Source organism: Rhea pennata, chromosome 1 (genome assembly GCF_028389875.1).
Source record: "Rhea pennata isolate bPtePen1 chromosome 1, bPtePen1.pri, whole genome shotgun sequence".
In the NCBI taxonomy this organism is placed as follows: domain Eukaryota; kingdom Metazoa; phylum Chordata; class Aves; order Rheiformes; family Rheidae; genus Rhea; species Rhea pennata.
The window spans coordinates 48,247,598-48,272,741 of NC_084663.1; positions in this window are offsets into that span (position 1 = coordinate 48,247,598).

The window sequence follows — 25,144 nt, forward strand, 5'->3', positions numbered from 1 at the left end:
AAATCCTTAATCATAGAGTCCTCTGTCACTCCAGAAAGAACAGTTTGCTTTATTTTTTTTATTAGTATCATCTGAAACAGCAGGATATATTTCGTTGAAAGCTTGTAGCATTTCCGTCATTGCAGATCTCTTAGAGCTTGCTAGACAAACATCTATTTGGAGCATCACAGAACAAATTAATCCTGCTTTTGGATAGGGTGATGAATTAGAGAGCTCCTAGGATCCCTTCCAGACTCATGATTAGATCATCTTTCCTGAAAGGGATCATATAATATGATTTCTGGCACATAGAGATTCTGAATTAGGCTATAGATTGTCTCTGGTGACCAACTGGCCACTTCTTAGCAGAATGGCAGAGGAAGCATAAAAGTATAATAGTATTAACAAGTAGAAGTTGCACAAAAAACTTATGGGGACTATGATAAGTAGATGGAGAATATATGACACTCTATCATCTGATAATCCAAGAAAGAATTCTTTGTCTCGGGGTTCAGCGTGTAGCCTGAGATCTCTCACAGAGATTAAAATCTGGTGAAAGAACACATTTTAACTGTCCATTTGGGATGGGATAAGAGATGTGTTAATTTTTGTCATAATTTTTGTCATTCTTACCAATAGTTTCAAGCAGAAAAAAGCCAGATAGTATTCACCGCAGTGTTAAGCTCGTAGGAGGAAAGAATAATAATCAGACACAGCTAGAAAATTTGTCAGAACATGTTTTTCACCCTTCACCTTTTTTTTTTCTGAAAGCCTATTAACACTGAGAATCTGTAGCACTGTACAAGTTCAAGATCTTTTTCATATATTAGATAGTACTATCGTCTGTATTATAGCAGCATCTGGAGACTCTAAAGGAGATTGGGCCGTTTGATGGTAAATGCGTACCAGCAGCTCTCAGAAGCAGTCCATTTCCCACACAGTTCACAATCCAGTCAGAGAAGTAAGAAAATAAACTCTTAATTTGTGACTGTTTTTTTTTTCTTAAATTTTTAGAAATTGATACACAGAGGGAGATGCTAAAAAGAAAGTTGCACGGGCCATCTAGGGCTCATGTCAGAATTGAGTCCATTTCTGCCAAAACCCTTCCATAGAGGCATAACCTCTCTTCACTGGTGTTTGTGATCATTTTAACTACAAGTAGACAGCAATTCTGCAATCAGATCTACAAGCTTTAAGAGATCACTTGGAAGGATCCAATGGCAGTCTTATGACCTCTGTTTGTAAACCATTTAGGAATCATCAAGAGTGGTTGAACATTTCTATACCTATTTATATATCCTGCAGTATATATTTGAAATGGAGTTACTATTTATACAATGTAAGGATCTCTAATGCACTTACTAGAATAAAACTGACAATGCAGTTTGTTGTTGTTTGCTGTTGCTGGTCTTTTTTTTTTTAATTTCATAGTAATAATATGGGGAAAAAATGTCATCAAAAATGATGAAGAAGAAAGTGAGTAACTGAAATAGAATGCTCCTAGAGAGAGAAAGAAAAGTTCTGTTGATGGCTTTGTAGATTTGTAGAAGGAGGTTTCTCTATCAAAGGTCTGGAGCACAGTCTTGAGGTGATCAGTGCAGAATATTGAAGGAAATGTATTTGCAGCTTGGGAGGTATATCAGGGAGAAAATGAAGATCTGCTATTGCATTTTAGAAGGTAATTTTTGAAGTGGAAAACTTCATAAGATTAAACTGTGGGCATTCAGCCATCTCATGTGAAGCCACAATTTGTCATTCTACACGGCCATAAATCACTGTGCCGTCAACAGATCCTGGAAGATTTAGCTTGGGTAGCACAACCGAGGAACAACATTAAACGATAAAAACAAAAGAAAGACCCCATGGAAAACAGGGAAAAACAAAAAGACCTACAATGTTTCCTGTAACCACACAACTTTTTATAATTACCATTAGCCAGTATTTTGCATGTAGTCAAGCCAACATAATCTGTTCGGTGAACACAGTAGGAAAGCAATGTGAGGCTGTTGGAATAAGAAAAAGATGAAGCATATCTCTTATATTACATGAATTAAATAAATATATCTTAAATTTTTAGCTCCAATTATTAATGGAACAAACAAACAATAGAATACACCATGCACACTAACTTTTATGAGCAAAGTCATAGAGAAATAAAAAGAAAACTAATAAAACTAAATCCATTTTCTAATGAATCTCTTACAAAGATTTTAGGCAGTCTGATGGCATATTTCCTCAATTAAAATGTAGTAGAAATATGTCTTTCTGTTCATTTGGTACCTTCTTAAAATGTTTGTAGATATATGAGTACATATGAGAAATCTAAATATGAACATCTATTCTTAAGAGATCTTATTGATTTTTACTTTATTGTTATGATGTTAATTTCCCAGAAATTTTAGAAATTGATATTTGTTCTTTAGGGAGCCCTGGTGACGAAGGATACAGAGAAGGCAGAATTACTGAATGCCTTCTTTGCTTCAGTCTTCACTGCTAAGGGTAGCCCTCATGAATCCCGGAGCCTGGAGGTAAGGGAGAAAGTCTGGAGAAGGGAAGACTTTCCTTTGGTTGAGGAGGAAAGCATTAGAGACCTTCTGGGCAGGCTAGACATCCACAAATCCATGGGCCTGGATGGGATGCACTCACAGGTGTTGAGGGAGCTGGCGGATGTTGTTGCCAGGCTGCTCTCCATCATCTTTGAAAGGTCCTGGAGAACTGGAGAGGTGCCTGAGGACTGGAAGAAAGCCAGTGTCACTCCAGTCTTCAAGAAAGGCAGGAAGGAGGACCCAGGCAACTATAGGCCAGTCAGCCTCACCTCCATCCCTGGTAAAGTGATGGAACAGCTCATTCTGGATGTCATCTCCAGACATATGGAGGAAAAGAAGGGGATCAGGAGCAGTCAGCATGGATTCACCAAGGGGAAATCTTGCTTAACCAATCTGATAGCCTTCTCGGATGGAATGACTGTCTGGGTAGATGAGGGCAGAGCAGTGGACGTTGTGTACCTTGACTTCAGCAAGGCTTTTGACACTGTCTCCCATAACATCCTCCTAGAGAAGCTCAGGAAGTGTGGGTTAGACGAGTGGACAGTGAGGTGGATTGAGAACTGGTTGAATGGCAGAGCTCAGAGGGTTTTCATCAGAGATGTGGAGTCTGGTTGGAGGCCTGTGGCTAGCGGTGTCCCCCAGGGCTCAGTACTGGGTCCCATCCTGTTCAACTTTTTCATCAATGACCTGGATGAGGGGACAGAGTGCCTCCTCAGCAAGTTTGCTGATGAGACCAAGCTGGGAGGAGTGACTGAGACACCTGAGGGCTGTGCTGCCCTTCAGAGAGACCTGGAGAGGCTGGAGAGTTGGGCGGAGAGGAACCTCATGAAGTTCAACAAGTGCAAGTGCAGAGTCCTGCACCTAGGGAGGAATAACCCCCATGCACCAGTACAAGCTGGAGGTCGACCTTCTGGAGAGCAGCTCTGCAGAGAAGGACCTGGGAGTGCTGGTGGATGACAAGTTGACCATGAGTCAGCAATATGCCTTTGTGATCAGGAAAGCCAATGGTCTCCTGGGGTGCATTGGAAAGAGTGTTGCCAGCAGGTTGAGGGAGGTGATCCTACCCCTCTTCTCAGCCCTGGTGAGACCTCATCTCGAGTACTGTGTCCAGTTCTGGGCTCCCTAGTACAAGAGAGACATGGAGCTACTAGAGAGAGTCCAGCATAGGGCTACAAAGATGATCAGAGGGCTGGAGCACCTGCCCTATGAGGAACAGCTGCGAGAGCTGGATCTGTTTAGCCTGGGGAAGAGAAGACTGAGGGGGGATCTTATCAATGTGTACATGTACCTGAAGGGAGCATGTCAAGGGGACGGGGACAAACTCTTCTCAGCTGTCCGATGTGACAGGATAAGAGGCAATGGGCAGAAACTGAAGCACAGGAAGTGCTGCCTGAATGTGAGTGGGAATTTCTTCTCTGTAAGAGTGACGGAGCACTGGCACAGGTTGCCCAGAGGGGTTGCCCAGAAACCCCCAGAAACCAAACTTCCAGAGGGGAGTCCCCTTCTCTGGAGATCTTCAAGGCCTGCCTGGATGCAACCCTGTCTAACGTGCTCTAGGTGACCCTGCTTGAGCAGTGAGGTTGGACTAGATGATCTCCAGAGGTCCCTTCCAACCTTACTGATTCTATGATTCTATGATTATTTATCTAAGGAAATTAACACAATAAATAAAATTTTAGGCATCTCTGCAAAACAAAATTTACTGCAATGGATTAAAAGTATAGAAGGGATGTATTTCCTATTATATTTAATATATTTTATTTTTTCAATAGTGTCTTATATCTCTTTCACAGACATGTTAAGTTCATTGCTGGCAAATTGTCATACAAGTTTGCTATATTGGCAGTGCTCCTGAATGTTACCAGGCAGAGAAAGTTAATGTGCTTGTTCACTGTTCAATTATAGACTTCCCAAGGCAGACCTGACCTGGACTGGAGCATGGGACTACTTTTATCTTGATGCTGACTGGACTCCCAGTTGAGAATTCCTGCCTAGCTGCCAGCCCAATTACACTTTCCAGTCAATCTTCACTGTGACTGAGGCTCCCTGATTACTCTGTCAGTTCTGGTGGGAATCAAATTATGCAAACATGGTAGAAAGACGGAGCCTAGGGAGAAGGTGGAAACTTTGGCTCTGTAAGGGCCAGGTTCTGTCCAGCTGGAGGGAAGCCTCAAAGGGAGCTTGGGTTTAGCAATGACTCTAATTGATGGGGTACGTTTGCAAAGAGCAATAACACTCCAGGTTGTGTTTAGACCACAGAGCCTTCGCTCTTCTTGGTCAGTGAAAAAAATCCCCTAAACAAATCCACCTGCAAACATAAATCAGAACAACTCTTCACTCACTAGAGATATCCCCATCTTAGAGTGGTTGCCACAAAGTCCTGTCTTGGATAAAGTCAGGATGTTTAACCAAAACGAACAGTAAATAAGACTGAAAAGTATTACTTATTCATGTCTCTGAAACCTGCCCCTGTTTCTTCAAGAACTGTCAGTGGACTGCCATGCATATAAAAGCACCAAATTATTGCACACCACAATGTTTTGTAGATAGTCCTACCTATGCTTAAGGTAAAGGGGAGAGAATGCAACAGAATCAAACAAAAAATAACAATAAAACAACACAGAAGCACCTGTAATTTAGTAATTACAGTGCCCAGCCTCCAGGCACTTGCCTTCTGGAGGACAGAGGCACAGGGGCTTGTCTCCATGCAGCCTGTATGGAGGGTGTTGTGTTCCTTGGACTAAGAGATGAAAAACCTTTCACTGAGATGGAGACACCCCAGGCTACTCAATAGAGAAACAATGAGCCCTGAAGTGAGCCTGAGACCTCACCTGTTCCCCCGTGAGGCAGAGAAGCAAGGAAGTGCTCTGTCTACTGGAAATCCAGGGTTTCTGACCTCCCCTGGCAGGAACAACCCTGTAACTGATCTTCCAGAAACCTGAGTGCTTGTTGCTCTAAGGATGATGGCAGAGGGTGCTGCTATTGCTCTATAGTAACAGAGTGATGCCCAGAAGGTGACTGTCCTTGGTCTAGGCTCTCCCCAATCCTAGAGAACTGCAAATCACCATTTTTTGCCTTCCGTGAAAGTGCCTTTACCACCAGGCTGGAGATGAGGAAGGACATTTTCTGTCACTCACACTAATGTGCAATTGTGTAACAACAGATATCTAAGCAAGGAGAAAAAGAGCGAAAGAAAATGGACGAATGAGCAGGCTGTCCATCTGAGCAGGGGGAATGGGGCATGCCAGCGCATCCTTGCAGAGCTACTTTGCAGTCACCAGAGGTGCTGGGCCATTGGGGACAAAAACATCTCACTTCTATTTCAGCTCCTAATTGTGCTAAATGATGGCAGGAGCATGGGCTTCTCATGAGGAGGACAGGGCTCTGAGCCGGTTGGGTGCTACCCTTGTCCTCAAGTGCCATCCAGAGCCAAATAGATTTGGTGGAGCCCATCTGTCATGTGAAGACCTTCTGAAAAAGGCACTCAGCCAGGAAACAGAAGTTTTCACTGCTTCTTCTTAGATTCAGAAGCATATTTCCCATCTCACCTCAGGGAAGTTTCCTAAACAACAAGGCACTCAGGGGAAGAGGTACAGTTTGTAGCTGCGGGTTAAAACATATTTGAAATATCCTGGTGAGTGAAATTGAATTCAAGACTTACCTTGGGAAAAAGGGAAGAAGAATATTGTGCAAAGCATGATTTGAACCCCAGGTTCAGATCTGTGCTTGCAAAGGTGATATCTTCAACTATGGTTTTTGTGCCAAAGGACTATTTCTGTTCTCTATGTTAAAGAAAAGCTGTCCTAGCATCAGAAACCAAACCCCCAGATTTCCTTATCCTAAGCAAATACCTTAACAACAAGCCAGAGCATTATTTTCCTTCTCATATTGCTTTCTCTTCCACTTCTTCCAACTCAACAAATTTCCAGTTATTTTCTGCACAGTGGCAGAGCCTGGATGGAGAGGAGTGGGAGAGCAGAGAGCAGAGTGAAGGGCCAGAGCCAAGGACTGCCTCTCTCTCCCTGCAGCTGTCCCTGTAGCCTTCTCACAGGTAAGGCTTTATTTTCAGGTACAGGTTGCCTGTATCTGAAGACTGAATTGAATCACTCAGGTACTTCCTGAGTGAGAAGCTCCTAATGTGAGGCTATTGTACAAGAGTTTGTTCTCCTGCATCTTTTGAGAGAAAGAGTGGTTACTGTTATTTCTTGTAAGGAGCTGGTTCCTGTCTAAGTGTTTTAGGACTGCTCCAAGCAAGCCTCCAAAATAAGCCTCTCAAGCACAGTAAGTAGACCAAGGCCCAGTTTCTGTAAACAGGGCTTAGGCATGAGCTGCAAAGACCTGCCAAAGCTAGTGGGTGCTGGATCTGCACAGGTTTTATTCTTTTTCCTTCAATTCCATTGGTAGAGTTATGCCTAGGAGCATCTTTTAGCTTCTGACATGCTAGGAAATGCTGCCTGGGCATTTTTATTCTGTTTTGCTGCCCGGACACCTTCTATTGAATCTCTGATCTCACTTTTGCCCCTGCTTTGCTGTTTATTAATTACTCTCTGAATACAGTTGAGACCTAGATTCTTGACTTCCTGCTCAGAAGGATGGCAAGCCTTTAGTTTGGGGTACACTTTAGCTCATCCTAGCCTGATTTTTCCCAAAAGGCCCTGGGATAAGCCATAGATGACCAGGGATTGTCAAGACTGCAATTATGGATGCAGGTGCCTAAATCCTCCTTAAACCCCCTACTCGGCTGCTGTAAGGTTGAAATCAATAATCTAAAGCCAAGAGGTCTGAGGCAGATATGAAATGTGTGAGGTAATGTGTTTGAATAAGTGCCTTATTGGACGGTTCATTTTCATAAGACGATATGCATTCATTCATGCTGGCAGCTTTTGCACCAGGAATGTATGAAGTCTTTAATTAAACTTGATTAAAATGGTAATTTTGGGTGCTGATATTTTAGAATAACATTTTTTTTTCTCTCTCCATACCATATCTGAAAACCTTTTAGCTACTTCAGTGGACTGCAGCCTAAGTAATCCTGCTCCTATTTTTAGGGACATAAGCCCTAGCTTCAGCACGGCCATGGCAGTTAGAATAAGAAGATTTTGCAAGTGTGGAGGATTAGTCTTTGCAGCAGTTGTATGACAAAGCAATATACTCGCCACTGATAACACAGGAGGAAGAAAGAATTTATCATTTATTACATATTCAGATTTGCCTTTTTTTAACTCAGCAATCTGCCAAAGTCTATCTGGAATGACTCTTTTTTGGATTAACTCATAGCTTTCAGTCCCATGAATGTTTCACTTCACTGCAGAGTGCAAGAAATAAGTACTGGATGCCAGCACTGTCCTGGAAATGAGAACACTAAGCATCACAGTCTGGGTCCTGTGTAATCCTCTGGTGTGGAGTTAACCTGCTGAGACCTAAAAGCTCCTCTCTTCCTGGGTACTGATCTTTGTAATCATGAGGAATGTGGCTAATTAAATACACAGATGAAGGGACATTTTATTATTCAGCTCTTATATGTCTGCACTAGCTTTACTCTTCCTCTAAAATCCGCATTCCAGCTGAGTAAGTGAACTAGTGCCCTTAAATTTTATGACATCAGCTCTGCAATGAAGACCCTGCAACCTGACAAAGGAGAGAAGTTATTGAAGCAGTAAAAGCCATAGAGGACAGCAAAGAGGTAAAATCTGTCATTAAAGCAAAAAAAAAAAAAAAAAATGTTATAGCCTAGTTAGATAAAACACACAAGATTTCAAAACCTGCATAGATAAAGTAAGGCCAGAGGCATGTAGCACTGTCATTTTCCCTGAGTTCTGATAAATCTCCTCTTTCAGCTGTAGAAAGTTTTGAGGTAAAAGGATGAGAACAAAGGCATAAGATGTTCTTGGTTACCTTCGTTCAATTATTTATCTGTTCACATCCCCTTGAAGTTCATTCTCTGTAGATATTTCAGAGGTCTGCTTTATTGACACAAATGTTCACAGGCAGGATACCTCAAAATCACATACATATGTGTTCATAGCTCCCAGGGGACACATTTCTCTTCCTCATTATGCCACCTTATGGCATAAAGTAGCCATCAATTCAGACTAGAGACACCCAGAGAGAACACCCTATTGCCCACTCACTGCAAGCTGCTGGGATGGACTTGCCCCTCTTGCGGGGCATTAGGTCATCGCTCAGGAAGCTGTTATGTCCAGAGGGAAAATTAGGGCAGACTTAAGACCTTGGAGGCTTCTCTAAATTAAAGTAACTACCAGTGGGCAGTTTCAAGAGCCAGTCAGGGATTTTTGAAAAGGAAGTCCCAGGCATACTTCATTTCCAGGCTAGCACTAGCTACAGGGCAATATAAAAGCACAGCAGAAAGTCAATGTTACCAAATACTATGCTTATTTCTATGATGATTCTTCTGCATTTTTCTAGCTGAAGAGATATGTTGTGTTTTCAACAGGATGGAATCAGCAAACTGATGAATCTTGCTTAGGGAATCTAGCTGGAATATGAGTGTTTCAGTAGGTCTAGACATTAATGAAGTTTGCATCCTCTGATACAGATTCACTATCAGAGTTACAAAGGCATCTTTGGTGCTGAAAGATGTGCACAGTGGGACTGCAAAATACCTACAGTATGTAGACACCACATTTCAATTCCTTCAGCAGAAGTCCTCTAGGAGATCCAAGAGAGGGCATAGGAGTTTAAGAATGAGTCCTCAGTTTCAAGTGTGAGCTCTACCTCTCCCCAAAGGATCCCGAAGCCTGAGGGAGGAATCCAGTCTCCCCATAGATTTTGTGGGAGAATCAGGTGCTTCTCTGCTTTGCAGCAAGCAGCGTAAAATTAATTCATCAACATTTTAAGAGAAATGTTTGAAATTCTGATCATCTTTGTAGTTCAGGCCTCAGGTTTGGATCTTCAGGAAGTTTTGGTCACTTTTGGATCCACAGCCAAGATTTTTTCTCCTGAAAATACATGTGTCCAACCTTTCTTTTAAAGACCTAAGCAGAGGTCACTCTTAGATATACAACTGGTAGCAGTTTCACGGTGTTTGTTAGGCTACTGGTTAAAACCCCAGTTGTTCAGCTTCATCTTTTTTGTCTCTAGCCAGTGCCCTAAGCATCATCCTATGGGATGCTTGGGCAAGGTCAGACTTCATGAAGAGTGGAGCTATACCATTCTGCAAAAGGAGTACAAATCAGAAAGAAAGAATATATGAGGAGATGATTTTGAGTGTTGGAAATAAAGTATTCAACTGGAAAAGCATATTTACAGTGTTAGCTCCTGCTCTGAAGATTTTTCTAGTGCTTTTAGTCATTTGGTCAATTATAATGTAAGAAATTGAGAATCACTGCCCAGGGTTCCCAACAAATACCAACACCTTGTATTCCTGTTGTATTCTCTTGTTTGGACACACTCACTCTCAAGTTTGCTGGGCAGTGCAGGAAGGACAGCATCTCTCCAGGATTCTTGTCCCGTGATAGTTATGCTAGTCTTTTGGATACACAGACTGGACTCTGCTCAGTACTTCAGCCATGGGGTGCATGGGCATTGGCATGGCCATGCGGGACAGGTGCCAAAAGCATAATAAACCCAAGAGGTCTCTTAACTAGACTTGCCTGGTGAAGTTTAACTGCTTTAAGTTTTAGGTGGCAAGAGGAGGGACACAAGGAATGCTGTTTCAATTCTTGTGGTTCCCAAAGCCACTCTGAGCTAGCCCAAGGTACCTGATTCTTCAAACTCTTAAGTACCTTGAAAATTTAACCTCAGAGTTCTTTTATCCCCTGAACCCTCAGTGGACCAGTAGAAGCTTTCCCCTTAATTCTACCTTGACCAGCAGCTCTCCGGGTGTTTCAGGATGACTTTGGAGTTTGTGGAGTTCCAAGGCTTCATTTATTGTCATAACAGTCTAATTTTTTATACCTCTTTAAACCTGTACATGACATTACAGCATAGCACTAGTGATTCAAGCTCAGGGTAATTTCAATTTGTTTAGTTCTTATAGAAATAAAATTAAGAAAAAATATTGCAGGGAAATTTCACATAATATCACAGACCCCAGTCTGGCATAACTCCATGCCCTCCAGAATATCCTTCCATTAAACCGATTGCAAAGCTTATATACACTAGAAATTGAAAGGCAGTGTGGGCTTATCACTTAATCTTCAATATTAGTTTTTTCTTTTTTTCTTTTTTCTTTTTATTTCATTGGACACTTTAGTTGAATATCATTAGAGATGATATAATTTCTTTCTTGATTTTCCATTTAAGATTTGTCAGGGGAACAAGCATGCATCATAGATAATTTTGACCTTAGTTCTCTTCATCAGCAATGTACACATCAACCATCCTCAGAAATGCATTCAGCTTTCTTCTGAATTGTCATGAATTTGCTAATCTACAGCTCACCCTCTATGTCACTCAGATAAATTATAAGCCTAGAGATCCTGCAAACGCTAAGCAGCATCTCTCTTTTTTATTACTTTTTCCTTGCAGCAGAGATTTGTTTCATGCACAATCATTTCAATTTGTTTATCAGGATATGAGTGAAGCATTTTGAATAAGATAAACACTGAGCTGCACTTTCACCCAAACAGAAACCAAATTAATCTTAACTTTAAGAAAATAGTCTTTAGAAATATTAAATCTCTGTTTTGCAAAAATATAGTATTTCAGCAAAGAACCAGAATGAGATACTTAAAAAATCATTTATATGACATACTCAGTTGATCTTAGGATTAGAATAGGCTTCTAATTTTTGAAGTCTATCCACCACCAGTTATATTGACTCTGGCTTTTTAACAGTATACTTAAAAATAATTTTCTACCAATCTGATTTATTGTTTTTTCTATTCTATATCACAACATGATTTATCATCTTGCTACTTCTTAGCTAACCACTGTTTGAGTGAAGTGAAGCCCATGGGAGATGCATTTAGATCAAACTGTGCATACATAATATGCAGCTGACATTTTGTGTGAAATGCTAAGAGAAGCATCTGATTTTGCTTCTGGTGAACCCCGTAGATGCAGAATAAGTCCTGAAAAGAGGATTTATTCATTAATATTAGTTGCTGCATGCACATAACTTTACCTGGTAGATGTGCTACAATCAGGCAAAACTGCTGAGAGCTCTGAATGTGAAAAGACAACATAAAGTTTAGGAAAAATTCACATTCCTGAATGATAAGAAAAGGCAGTGGTTCAAGCTTCTTGGATTACCCTTGGATAATCTAGCAGTGCTATGAATAATAGAATATATATGCACTTATGAATATCTTCCTATTGGAAAATTTCATTTTGATGAAAGTAAAAATGGTTAGATTAATTTTTTGGTTTCATTGAAAATGAGAGGGAAAGCAGGGCATTTGTATTAAAAAATCATACATTCAAAATATTCTTTCCACATTTTTGAAACAAAACATTTTACTTTTTATTATAAAATGTCTTTTTAGCTTTAAAAATACATAGTATTACAGAATCATAGAACAACTCAAACTGGAAGGAACCTAGTTCAGTCTCCTTCTCAAAGTAGGGTCAATATTATACTCAGACCATATATTGGTGCAAAAACTACGGTGTAGCAAAAATGTGAGACAAAATATTTTGATTGACCATAAACAATGGAAAAAGAATAAATATTGTTTTGAAGAAAATTTTAAATTTCTGGTAGACTATGATCTGAAATTGAAAATCTGAGAATTTCTGATGAATTGGAAATTTTAGTTCCTTTGTAACTTTGGTTGACAGCATCATGATGTACAAAGCCAAGACAATAACACAAGAATCAGACTCATTACCTGAAAACGTCAAGTGCCTAAATTAGAGCAACTCGAAGCATTATACACTTGAAAATACTGTGGTTGATTTACTCAGAATGAATACTGACTTTCCCAATACATAAAAATAAATTTATATCCTAAAGGAAAAGCAACCTGACGTACATGCTAAAATCAAATACGAATAGTAAGTTGTTTTAGCATCAAACAGAAATGATTATTCAGCACATAGTGAGGTTACCTGACTTTTTGTGTTTGGATTCCTCTGTGATTTTATTGTAGTATTTTAAGATAAAGCCAACATTTCAAATTCAGTGTTCCTAGTGCCCATGAATGTGCTAAATCACTTGCAGTCAGTTGATTCTTATAGTCAAGGCAAACTCCACTTGTCTTCTGTATCAGCTTCTGGTGATAAACCAAAATTAAATGTGAGTTAAAGACTACTGCCCCTAAAACATATAATCGAACCAAACAAACAGTTCCAAGTTCCTCTTCCCCACATAGCTAATAGTATAAAGGTAGGAGAGGAATGTTTTCTGTCTTTTAGAATCAACTTTTGGATATAAAAGGGTTGGATATTATTTAAGGACCTCTTAACTTGGTTAACTTGGCACTTTGGTCAGATAAAAATACTTCGAGTAATTTTTTTACAGCAATTTTATAGATTATGAATAAACTTTTCCTATTGCCATTAGGAAAAAAAGACATATAGGGAAAGAGAGAAAAGGAAAAACAAAAAAAAGTAAGGGAACAGAAAAATGAGAACAATAGTAGAAAAGTAATAACTGAAAATAAATAGAGAGATACAGAAAACAAAAATAAATGGGAATGGAAGGAAATTAGAAGGCCAAGAGAGAAAAAAAATGTAACGAACACATGAAATAAGGTATATGAAAAATAGGAAAGAAAATCAAATAAAAATGAATATAAAAATCACTATGCAGTCACTGTGCAGAGAAATAAACAAAGTAGAGCATCTAGGGAGATAAGGAAATAATCCAAGGGAAAAAAATATGAATGTAAATAGAAATCTGTGTGTTCAGAGGGAAGATGGGAACAGCAAGCAAGATCAATAAAGTAAATTAATAATAAAAAGCAAGAGGGAGCCAAGACTTTTAGATGAAAGTTCTAGTTGACAGGTTCAAGAAACTCTCAGGATCACTGATTTTTAGAGCTTTGGATTACACCTGACAAATCTTGGCATGGCGGTGAAGGATCTCACCCTCCGGGGCGCCTCTCCTCCCTGGCTTTTGCGCCTGACTTGCTGGCCTGCGGTGGACTGGTGTGAAGGGCATGGGCAAATCTCGAGGGTGGGCAATGGGCAGGTGGCTGAGTGGCAGCAAACCCTAAAACCGCAGCAGCGAGAATCCCTGGACAAGCTCCACCCTGCACTTCTGGACACCAGAGGAAGTCCCCTTGTGAAAGCTGGGCTTCCTCCCAGCTCTGGCTTTTCTTGCCTCTACGTTCTGAGGACTCGGATGAGTCCAAAACAAATTGTTAAAAAGAGAGCTGAAACATTTTTTCCCCTTGGAAATAATGTTTTTGGTTAAAAAAAAACAGAACATTTTTAGCTCAGTTGGTTAGAGCATGGTACTGCTAATGTCAAGGTCACGGGTTCAATCCCCCTACTACTGAGGCTACACTGAGGGTTGGACTAGATATCTCCAGAGGTCTCTTCCAACCTTACCATTCTATGATTCTATGATTTTCCGACGGAGCAGAGAAGCTGCAAAAAAAAGTTCTTCAGATTCTGGAGAAGGAGTTGGTTTTATTTTACAATTTTTCTTAACTTACTTTAACTCATTCCACTCTTTTCATTCTTTTTTTGAGATATTTTTTTTAATAGGAAAGTTTAGAGAGTAAATATTTGATAAGAAAAGGAAAATTAGGAAATTGGTAAATAAAGGCAGAATTATTTCTTCTTTTAAACCTTTTTCTTTTAAAAAAAGCATCAAAAAATCAACAGGTCATTCTAATATTCTCTCTCTGCAACTATACCATGCTTGTTTCACAGTTCTTAGTTGCTTTCTTGGGATTTACCTCAGTTGCTGCTGTGGGCAGGGGCCGGGGGGGAGGCAAGTTCTCAGTTCTCTGTTGGGAAAACTTTGTTGAGAATGTCATTTAAGGAAATATTCTCCTACAAAGAGCCTGAACTGTGCATAGTCAGCTGCATGAGGGAACAATAAAGCACATCTTCAGTTTGGTAATTTAGTGGATCCAGGGAATTCATTCTTTGTGACAAAGCTATATTGCCTCAGGCACTCTAGAATTCAACTTTGGATGGATATCTGAGGGATCCGGAGTCGTTTTGCTCCTGTCCACTTCCGATAAGAGCTTAGAAGTTTCTACTTTTGAAGAAGGAGCTTCCTGATTTAGAAACAACTTTGTTTCCTGAAATTAAATGCTCCTTTTACACAGGTTGATTGCTGTGGACTCTGAGTGTGGAAAACCGTTAGAACAGAGCATTAGCACTGATATCGCACAGAGAAATGCCTTTTCCTTCTGTTAAACTGGGAAAGGAGGATCCAAGGAATGGGGTTGTGTATGTACTGCTTGGGACACCAGGACAGGTCTTGGCAGAATGGCAGGGAAACCTAAGCTGCTGAAGAAAACCAGGGCTTGGACATGGGAAGGGGTGTTTTCAACAGCACAAATGAAAACAGTGCGGGAGGAAGGGCAACAGACCTGTCCATGGGAAGAAATAGAGGGACAGCCATTTGATTTTCATCCCTCTTCTCCCAAAGTAAGCGCTTAGTTGGGTTCTATCACTGTACTATTTATCTGAGCATCTCGTAGCCTTTAATACATTCATCTTTTCAAAACTCTTGTGAAATAGAGAATAGTTACGGATAGAGAGCTGATGTCCCAAGAGGCTGAACAATTTGCTTAAGATCACTCGGAAACTCTGCAGCTGAGTAGAGAACCAACACTAGGTTTCCCTAATCCTGCATCACAGACACTATTTTCTTTTATGATTACCCATATTTGTTTCCCTTATTCCTTCCACCCTCAAGGAAAGATTTCCACTAACTTCACCTTGTCCTTGGTTTGGTCTTGCTTCCTCTGTCCCTGCTTTTTCAGTTACTGGTGTCACTCTGACACTTGTTCCTTTGCAGGGAGGACAGCTGGGGAAAGAAGTTCAGGAAAAGCAGATGAGGGATGCACAGGGGTGGTCAGTGAGCAGAGCTGGGCCAACACACAGCCAGGGTCTTGTATGGCTGTGGTCACCATCAGTAAGAAACCAGAAGCAGTGGAGATGGATAACTTGTTTGTGTTAAAAACACTTTGTTTTTAAATAAAAGGAAATTAAACGCTCCTAAGCTCCATTAGGACTGACTTACAGCTGCACAGAGGTAGCTTGTATCCTTCCAGACAGTGCACATTTAAGCCTCAAAGCACTTAGGAGCACTACAGTCAACACGCTAACACAGCCATAACTTTGCTCTCTGCGCAGTGAGCCACCGGATCCATAAAATACACACTAGCACTTGCCATTGCAGACAGCAAAGCATATTTCCATGGCAATTATGGTCACAGCATTTATCTTGCTAAGGCAAAGACTGTATTTATGCGAGTTGTCCCCAATAACAAAGCCTCCACCTTCTCTTTGGTGAAGTCACTGAGTTACTCCACCAGAACAGCAAGTCAAGGACCACTTTTCCCATCCAGTTCGCAGATTATGTCTGCTCTCACACTTTAATTTGCACCAACTGCTCAAGTGCTGCCTTCCTACTGAGCAGCTTCCACAGCCAGCAAACCTTGCTCTTCACTTGCAATGCAGCCTGCAGAGCTTGCCACACACCAAAGCAAACCTGTGCAACACGTGACTCGCATCCTCTGCCTGCCCTAGGAGAAAGCCTGTGTCTCTGTGTTAGTACAGCCAATACTAAAACATCCCATGGGGGGCCTGGGGAGCAGGCTCCAGCAGCTTCTGCAGTGTCCACGGACACACGGCTTTTGGAAATGAGCTGGTTGTTCCCAGGCAGCCAGCAAAGAGCAAGTGGATGAAGCTCCAGCCTGCAAATGCACTTGCACCTGTTCTCCTGTCTGCTCATATCACAATCCCAACCCTGCAAAGTTGCTGCTGTGAATTTCTCTATCATACAGCAAAGCTGCCTTTATCCAAAGGTGTGCACCTGGAGCTGTGGTTTTCAGCAGCGCTCCTCAGGCCCAAAGGACGCCTGAGAGCTAATGGGTGGAGGTGGCCTGAACAACCCCCAGAGGGTCTACCACTCCTGCAAAGCACAGCGAGAGGTTTTGCAACTCCCAAGCTATGCATTTCAGCAGCTATTTCCATCTTCAGGGAGGCAAAATGAAATTTGCATTAATATGCATAGATCTCAAAAGTACAAGTTAATGCCAGATTCACTTTTTATTGCCTGATTTATGGAGGTTTAATCTGAGTCACACACTATATTTTGGAAGACTGCAATTCTCCATGAATTGCAGGGCTTTTTTTGTATGAGAATATATATACATTTATGCATATTTTTGTAAATCTTAGGTTGAATATTATTGAAGAAGTAACCCCAAAGAAATGATGACCTACTGAAAAGGAAATCCTTGTTCTGCTCCAACAAAAAATGGAATAAATAAAATATTCTACCAATGTCATAGCAATGAATGAGTTTTCCTTTTGCTTGTTGACAATTTTGTCCTATCATTTACTGGGATGGGAAGCTTAGTTGAAGTATATATTAGACTGCTGCAGTTTTGTTTAGGTATATAAAATATTAAGTTGTGGGATGTTCTGAAAAAGGAGCAATAGAAAAGGAGCAATATAATTATATTTAATCATATTAAAAACTAAGGAATAAAGTGTGACTTTGTTTTAGTTGCCAAGCTACTCTACCAGTTTATGCCCTTACCAAAGCCATTTAAACAAATTCTGTCGGATGGAACCCAAGTGGGATGAAGTGCCAAGTATTTTACTGCCAACTCTGTAAACACTGGAGGCATTATCCTCTTATTTTGCCATTGTAATACAGGATCGATTGTAAGATGCTACAGAGACTCAGCTACATAATCATTAATTATGTTTTCTGTATTAATTGCAAAGAAAAATTTTCAGAATAACCTCACCTGTTTCAAATGTGAAGTTAAGCCTGCATAAGGCCAATAAATGGACTGAAGATTCATTGCTGTTGGCATGATTATCCATACAGTCATCATTACTTGTTACAATAAGTGCAGTGTTGTTACAGCTGGGAAAATGTAATATAAAAAAAATTATTATTTTCTTGCATGAAATGCTGTACTTTACAGTAGTGTAACAAACCTGGTTGTTGAGGAAACAAGCTGTATAGTCTGTGGATAATATGAAAATATCATGACTTTAGATCCTAGAAAGCAACTCTTCCAAAACTGGAGTAATACTCTGATACTAGTTGTGATTAGTTGTGATTCTTGAACATAACAGTTCACTGATTTTGAAGATACATGTATCTGAAGACCTGAAACTATAAGCTGTTTGTGTACAAACGCAACAGGGATTTTTATGTTTTTTTAAAAAAGGGAGAGTCTCCTCTATATAAAATATCCAATTTCAATATGTTGATAAGAAAAATGGTCAGATCCCCTTAGATGTATCATGGAGAAGAAATGACACATTTTTATTAAGACAGCTTATGTGCAAAATGAGATCAGGACTGTGGAGATATAGGCAGAATGGAAGTGAGGTACTGACTTTGCCCAGCAAAGTGGTAATTGTCCAGCTGCTCTTTCTTCACGATAGGTCTTGCAAATGCTTTCTCACATGGCTGTTGGGTAGAAATGGATGTTCAGAAGAAGCCATAAATGGCCATGGCTGCGTGATTTTTATTGTTATGTCTGGAGTGGAGGACATTTGTGGTCTAGCCTCTGGTGTCTATGCCAACATCCTTGTTAAGCATCAACTCATCCATGGATTTGTAGCTTTACCTCTCCTACAGTTTTCTAGACAAAGAAAAATAAATCCAGTATCTTTTCCTTTGAAAATGTACTTTCCATGCCCCTTTCATTAAGAATGTTTCAATAAAAGAAATACAGCTCCATGACTTAGGGCAACACACTATTTACAGATATTTTCTTTTTGATTATCTTCTCTCTGTAATGCTTACTGTACACTTATACAGCTTGGCAGTGGCTGAAATTGGAATAAAAAGTTTTGAGTTTTTCTTAAATCTTTGGTGTTTTTAAGCTTTGGACTGTAAATGGAGAACATGACATTACAGCCAGAGTCTTTGCTATGGAACGCTGTCATGGAATCATAAGAAGTTTATCAGTGTTTGGAAACTAGTGTTTACCACTGATGGCAATGGTTGCTTGTCAGGATTTCTCAGCTGAGCAATCTCTGTGGTTATTCTTTTTTGCCATAGCTAGTAGAGGGAAATAGCACTGTCTAAACTCAGTGTCTCAGTGAAGCCTTAAAGCCTTTTCAGGGCTGGCTAGTTTTGTTTTCTTAACATCTGGAGGGAGTGTCATATGATTCCAGCTTCAGTATAAATCAGGTTTATTGCAATTTGCCTGCAGTCATATGCATTTATGTACCAAAGTTTTGATTTTAGGATATTGCACAAAATTCCAGACTGCATCATTAAATAGTTATGTTATAGTATTTATTAGCAGGTTTTCAACTGACAGTAGTTTCATTGTACGCTTATAAGGATGTACTTCTGGCATATATATGTATTTGTTACAATAATTGCAGAATGTTCCAGAAGGACTATTAAACTTGTATGTTTTCACAATCTGTTTATGTAATGCTTATTATAAACACAGCATATATCTTCTTTTCAAGGAAAATGCAATAAAATGTGCAATTTGTAATCTCTTTAAGGCAAGGACTTCATTCCAAGTGCACTGCCAACAGTGAGCAGCGAAAAAACACAGTAAGATATGTGTAATGTGTGGTCACAAGACACATCAGATATGATCACTGCTGCAAGTCTCCCTTCCGTAAAGGAATTTCTTCTTGGGCTATCCGGAAAAAAGAAAGCCTTTTGAATGGTCTTGGTAATTTTCTCTTCAGGGTCAATCAATGGGCAAATTAGAGGCTGCCAGAAATATTTTACAGACACACACTAAGACCTTGTATTTGTCTTTTAAAAGCAAAAGAATCTCAAGTCTAGCAAGCAGACTAGAGACACATCAAATGATTAAATCGAATGTGAATGTAAAAGCTTTTCTCTGCTAAAAAAGAACACAGCCTTCAGATTAATATACGCAAACCCTACTATGTCACATTGCTACAATCAGCATCTCCCTGGGAAATAAGAATACATTAGTTCAGGTCAATATCTGCGCTCCCATCAGACAAAATTACCTAACTGTCTTTGTCTGGTAATGTTAATGACACTGTTAGCCTCTAGGGAGTTGACGTCACTGGACTAAAGCAGCTCGGGAAGAGCAGTGTGAACCAGCAAAGACCTCCCCAGTATGGTCTGCTTCAGCTGAAGGATGCTATCCTAATGCTGCCATGCCAAAACTGCAGTGTGCTCCGAGATACACTTGTTAAGGAAACAAGCAAAGAGCAAAAGAGTATTTTAGGCACGTAAGCAGTAGTTAGTGATCCATTGGAAGGGAAACACTTAAATGATGGAACCGTGTCTGAATCAAATTTGCTGTGCTCCATTCATACTTAGATGTATCTGTGTAGATGGTTTTCTGCATTTGTGATGGTTAATATTCATTTCCACTGCAACAAATGGAAATCCTTCGCCATAACCACTTTTCCTATTGATATGTACCCACCTATTTACATGCTTGCCTATTTACCTATAAATACACACAATTCTTCCAAAGACAGCTAAGAAAAGTTAATTAAATATCAGGACTGTGAATGAGATTGACTCTATTATTGGTGTTGAGATGAATGTAACGTATGGAATCTTTTGCCACTAAATAAGGAATGAAACTCACTGGACACTGTCTATTTTATTAAGAAAGAAACACCCTGTTTATCAGTGAGATTATGGGGGTTAGGCTAGCAGGAGTTTTTGTGTGTTTGTCCAATGGTTTACATGAAGCTAATTCTCTCTGTATATTGTATTTATTTAATTAAAAGAGAAGCTCAGTCAATATTGCTGTAACAAAGCCAAAGCATGTCTGAACTCATTAAAGTAGGGTTTGTACACTGACACTGATGAAAGACCTGCTGCTGGTGTTACTGCAAGTCCATTTAGTTTTTATTTGACATCATTGCTGTGCTACCAGAGCTTGCATATGAAGTAGCAATGCCATGAAAAAAAAGAATATATCCATCAAGGAGCTTCTCAGGTAGTACCTGGACATTACCTTATTTGCCGATGCAGTTGCCTGGCTTGTGCTATCACACAGTTTTGGACAATCTGGTTTTAGCTCCCCTTCTTGCCCATCCCAAAATGGTGCCTCTTCTCTCCCTAAATAGCTGCATGTAGGAGGAGACACCTGCAATACAGCTTCTCCTACCCACAGTCCATCACATACATGTTTGAGATAAGCAAAGAAATAGGGCAGTCTCAGACATCGTAACTCAACACCCGTAAAAGGAAACAGTTTTGCTAAAGCTTAGTTTTCCACTGCTGGTGCTGATGACTTTCAGCCCGTTGGGCTGACAGGGAAAGCTGCCCTTAGTGGATGCAGCTCACCCAACATCATGATTGTGTAGATGGGCTTTTGTGGGGTGTTCGCAAACGCTGCCTTCACCCACTTAGGCTGGTTTTTCCAGACTGCCTCTACAGCCAGAGCAGAGGCAATGGAGCACAGACAAGCATTAGAGGATCCCGTTTCTCTCCACTGACTATAGAAGTGATGGCCTCACTAGGCTAAAGTTAGCTTCCATGAAAACACTTTAAGTTGGATTTTTATCAAAATGACTGTCCCAAGGTTGAGCAGATTATATCCACATAGCTACATTTTGACATGCTGTTTTGTTTTATTTCCCTGCACAGCACTGCTCAAGTACTGCTCAGACTTTTGAGAAGCTTCAGATCTGATCTGATCTTATCCATCCATTTTGAATAGCTTTCTTCTGTTAGCCAGAGAGGATCCTCTTTTTTCCCTCTCTCTTCACCTGCAGGCTATGCCTTTATAGGCATCCTGTCTACCTCTCGGTCCATCTGTCCTCTGGTTCATCAGTTTTCTTTAATAACTTCTGAGCACATTGGTCAAATCCAATCCCATTTTCCAGGGAATGGAGGTTTCTGAAAAAAAACCTCCCTCCAAACTGAGGACAAGCTGAGCTAGTGGGGCTTGGTTAGCCTGGAGAAGAGACCTAACAGCAGCCCCCAGTGCCTATGAGGAGATCATCGAAAAGATGGAGCCATATACTTCGCAGTGGTGCATGGCAGGAGAACAAGAGATGGTGAGCATAAACTAAAACAAGAGTTTCAAGGTGGATATAAGAAGAAACTTGTTCCCCATGAGGACAATGAAGCAGTAAAAGAGGGGCCCAGAGAAGCTGTGTGGTCTCTGTCCCTGGAACTTTTCAAGATCTGACTGGATGAAGCTCTGAGCAAACTGGTCTGATCTCAGAACTGACCCTACTTTGAGCTGGAGTGCAGACTAGGCACCTCCTGAAGGTCTTCACCAGCCTGAATTACTTTGTGATTCTAAGATTTAACCATAGGGAGAGCTAAGTACTGCTAGGATTAGGCAAGAATGACTAACCAAAACCCAAAGTAAGAACTTAAAACAGTATTTTTTTTTTTTTTGCTATTCACAGCAGGAAATCTTTAATGATTTATCTATCTTTTAGGAATCAACTACCTCAAACTGTACAAATTTACCTGGAGAAGCTGAGAAATTATATTTTGTGTTTTGTACTCTGATACTTTGAATCTCAGAACTACACACTGTGGTAGTATTTTGAGATACACTACTGTAATGCTGGCCTGGGATTTAGAAGCCTTGACTTCTTCTTGCAGCATTGTCTCCAGATGATTATTTTCTACTTGCAAGTGCTGGCCCTAGCCACAGACAATTTACAGTCCCTCATCAGGAAGCAGCTGAACCCTGCTGGCTTTAATGACAGAAATCCCTAGCAGCTTCACCAAGGCTAGCATTTCACTTCATGTGCCCAGTATGGAACTGCCCGAACCCTGCTGCAGGCACGAAGCTGTAATGACAACAGCAATATCATCCAAATGCTAAAAGAAAACACTATACAGGATACCTATAAACTTTAATGAAAGGACCTGTAGCAAAATGATTTTGCACCCAATATCAAACCGTACTATTCTCTTAGTTTCTTCTGTCTGCTCTTCAGAATAGAGCATATTTTGATTGGAGAGGAACTAATCCCTCTGATTAAAACTTGGAAAAACTTTATCACCCCTGTTCTATTCATGCAAGATTGTCCGGCATCCAGAAGAGCCTGACCTGTTTGTTCTTTCACCCTTATTTTGAGATCCACTCTAGCACTCCCACAACCCTCCTTCAGCATGCCTGGTGTCAAATAAACAAAATAAAGTTTGCCAGCATAGCTCTGTAATTCATATTTTTGCAGTATAATCCAGCAGAGATGCAGGGCTTGCACATAGTGCTACTCTGATGGAGCTACACTATATGCAGGCCATGAAGTTGCTGCACCCTGTGACGTTGTCATCCCATGCCACATGGATATGAGACCACTTGGAGAGAGATGAGAGATACTCACACAGAAACATTTGCTCAATCTCTACTGTAAGCAGCTGCTGTGGCTGCCCAAGCAAATGGACCTCCCACTTACTGTGTCGTTTCCCCCCAAATAAGCTCTTTTCCTACAGCACTCACCACAGTCCCACTTTATCTGGACCACCAACTCCCAAAGTCCTTTCCTTGGAGGTCCATCACCCTATCACATCTTCAAAGAATTTCAGGCAACTTTCTCTTCTTATTCCACCCGGAAAAGATTTGGCAAAGAGTTAGATTAGGGAAATGGGAAGCAAAAGCCCAACTCTGCCCTTTTTAATGACATTTTTAACTGTCATGGAAGAAAGCCAGTGAGGCAATCTATCCAGGAGTTTCTATTTACTCCTATGAAGGATAATGCTACTACAAATATAGTAACCAATTTATATTATTTAGCTGAAAATTACATTTTGAGGACGAGAGAATAAAATTAGCATGCTAAAAGATTGACTCTTCAATGTTCTCCGCACTAGTGAACAGCAGTCGTGCCCTGGCATAAAGATATGATAGGCAGACTGCTTTGCAGGCCCTGAGCATGGATTTTGGGTAAGGACACTAGATATGCACAGAGATTAAGAATTAATAGTGTTTACAAATATATTCTGCCAGTCAAATAATATTAACTTTAATTCAATCTGTAAACAAGGCTTGTAAGCCATATATGCCTGTAAGTGCTAAAACTATTTTAGTAGAATGGACAGGCAAACATTTCATATTTTGGCAATAAAGAAAAATCTAATTTTGATTTTTCAAGTACTCTTTCAAAAAGATTAAAAAACTTACTCTATATTACTTTCTATTTATATCCACATCACAAAGATATTCCTATTTGAAATTTTCATGTACCTCAGTAATTTTTGTATGCTAAAGGAGAGGTTTTTTTTTTTCCAAAAATCCTTTCTATGATTAACAAAAGAAAATTTATATTAAAAAATTCTATACTCTTAAATGACAACTAGGTTTTCTTTTTCAAAGATTCTGCTCAGAGTTCTTTTAGCAAATATTTATGCAAACTAAATGTAGACAATAAAGATGCTATTCAATACTTGTTTTAATGGAAGACTGTTTTGGAATGGTAATTATACGGTTTTCCTGTGGAAGAGCTACCTCATGTAGCATACACGTTCATGCCAAATACATTCATTATGATTAGTCTTGAGAGAAATTCTGTGAGCCTAAGGCAAAAAAGAAAAGAAAAGTTTAAACAAGCAATCTGCTCAGTGTTTATGCACACATGAGTACCATTCCTACCAGCATCCATTTGTCTTTCCCCTACTGACTCCTTTCTGGAGCATCATGTTGATTATTGCTAATTCCATTACCATTTTTCCATTTGTATCCTCAATTTGCAAAGTGATTTATACCCAAAAGCATGATCGTAGGCCTAAACAATCTGTGTGCTGAAAACAACATCAAACTAATGCGCCACTGGAAACTGATGCACTTCAGTAATTTCTACAATAAAACACAAAAGGATTAATCGTGTAAAAATTCCTTCAGGTTATTAGATTGCTGTGGCAGGTGCTGTTTTATCTACAAATTCCAACAAAAAGCTGGCTCCATGCAATATGAGATTGTGATGATGGGAAAATGACAATGCTTGGAATATTACTGCAGCATATGTCAGCTACTTTATTTCCATGGGCTGGACAAGAAAGTAAAGAACTCACAGCAGCCTGTATTGTTTTTAGCAACAAAAAGCAAAACAAAAACAAACAAACAAACAAAAAAACCCACTTGCAAATACTTCTGAAGAGTTTGTGTATGGAGTTAATTTTATATATGTTCCAATCTATATACAATACTAGTTTAATGTAATTTAATGACATCACTATTGTATGAGTCAAATTCAGAATGCTGGTGACAGGAGGGTAGGAAGAAATGCTTTCATCAAATTTCTCTTTTTTGGTTTGTATTTGCATCCATACACATATGCACTATGTACATCTACCCATTCACGTAGGCAAAATTCCATATGGTTTCTAGAATCTTAGATATAAAGACACAAGGTGGGATAGATCTATTAATGGAAAATGCATTCGATACTTGCTTACATCATACATTTAAAATTCAAAAGAAAGAAAAAATATCCTTTCATCCTATCCTCATCATCTTGGGATCTCAACATCTTAATGAGAACATTGATTGGTATATCTTTTCTCCCTCACACGTGGTTATTATTTGCTTTCTTCATTTCTCTTCCCACTGCAAAAGTTA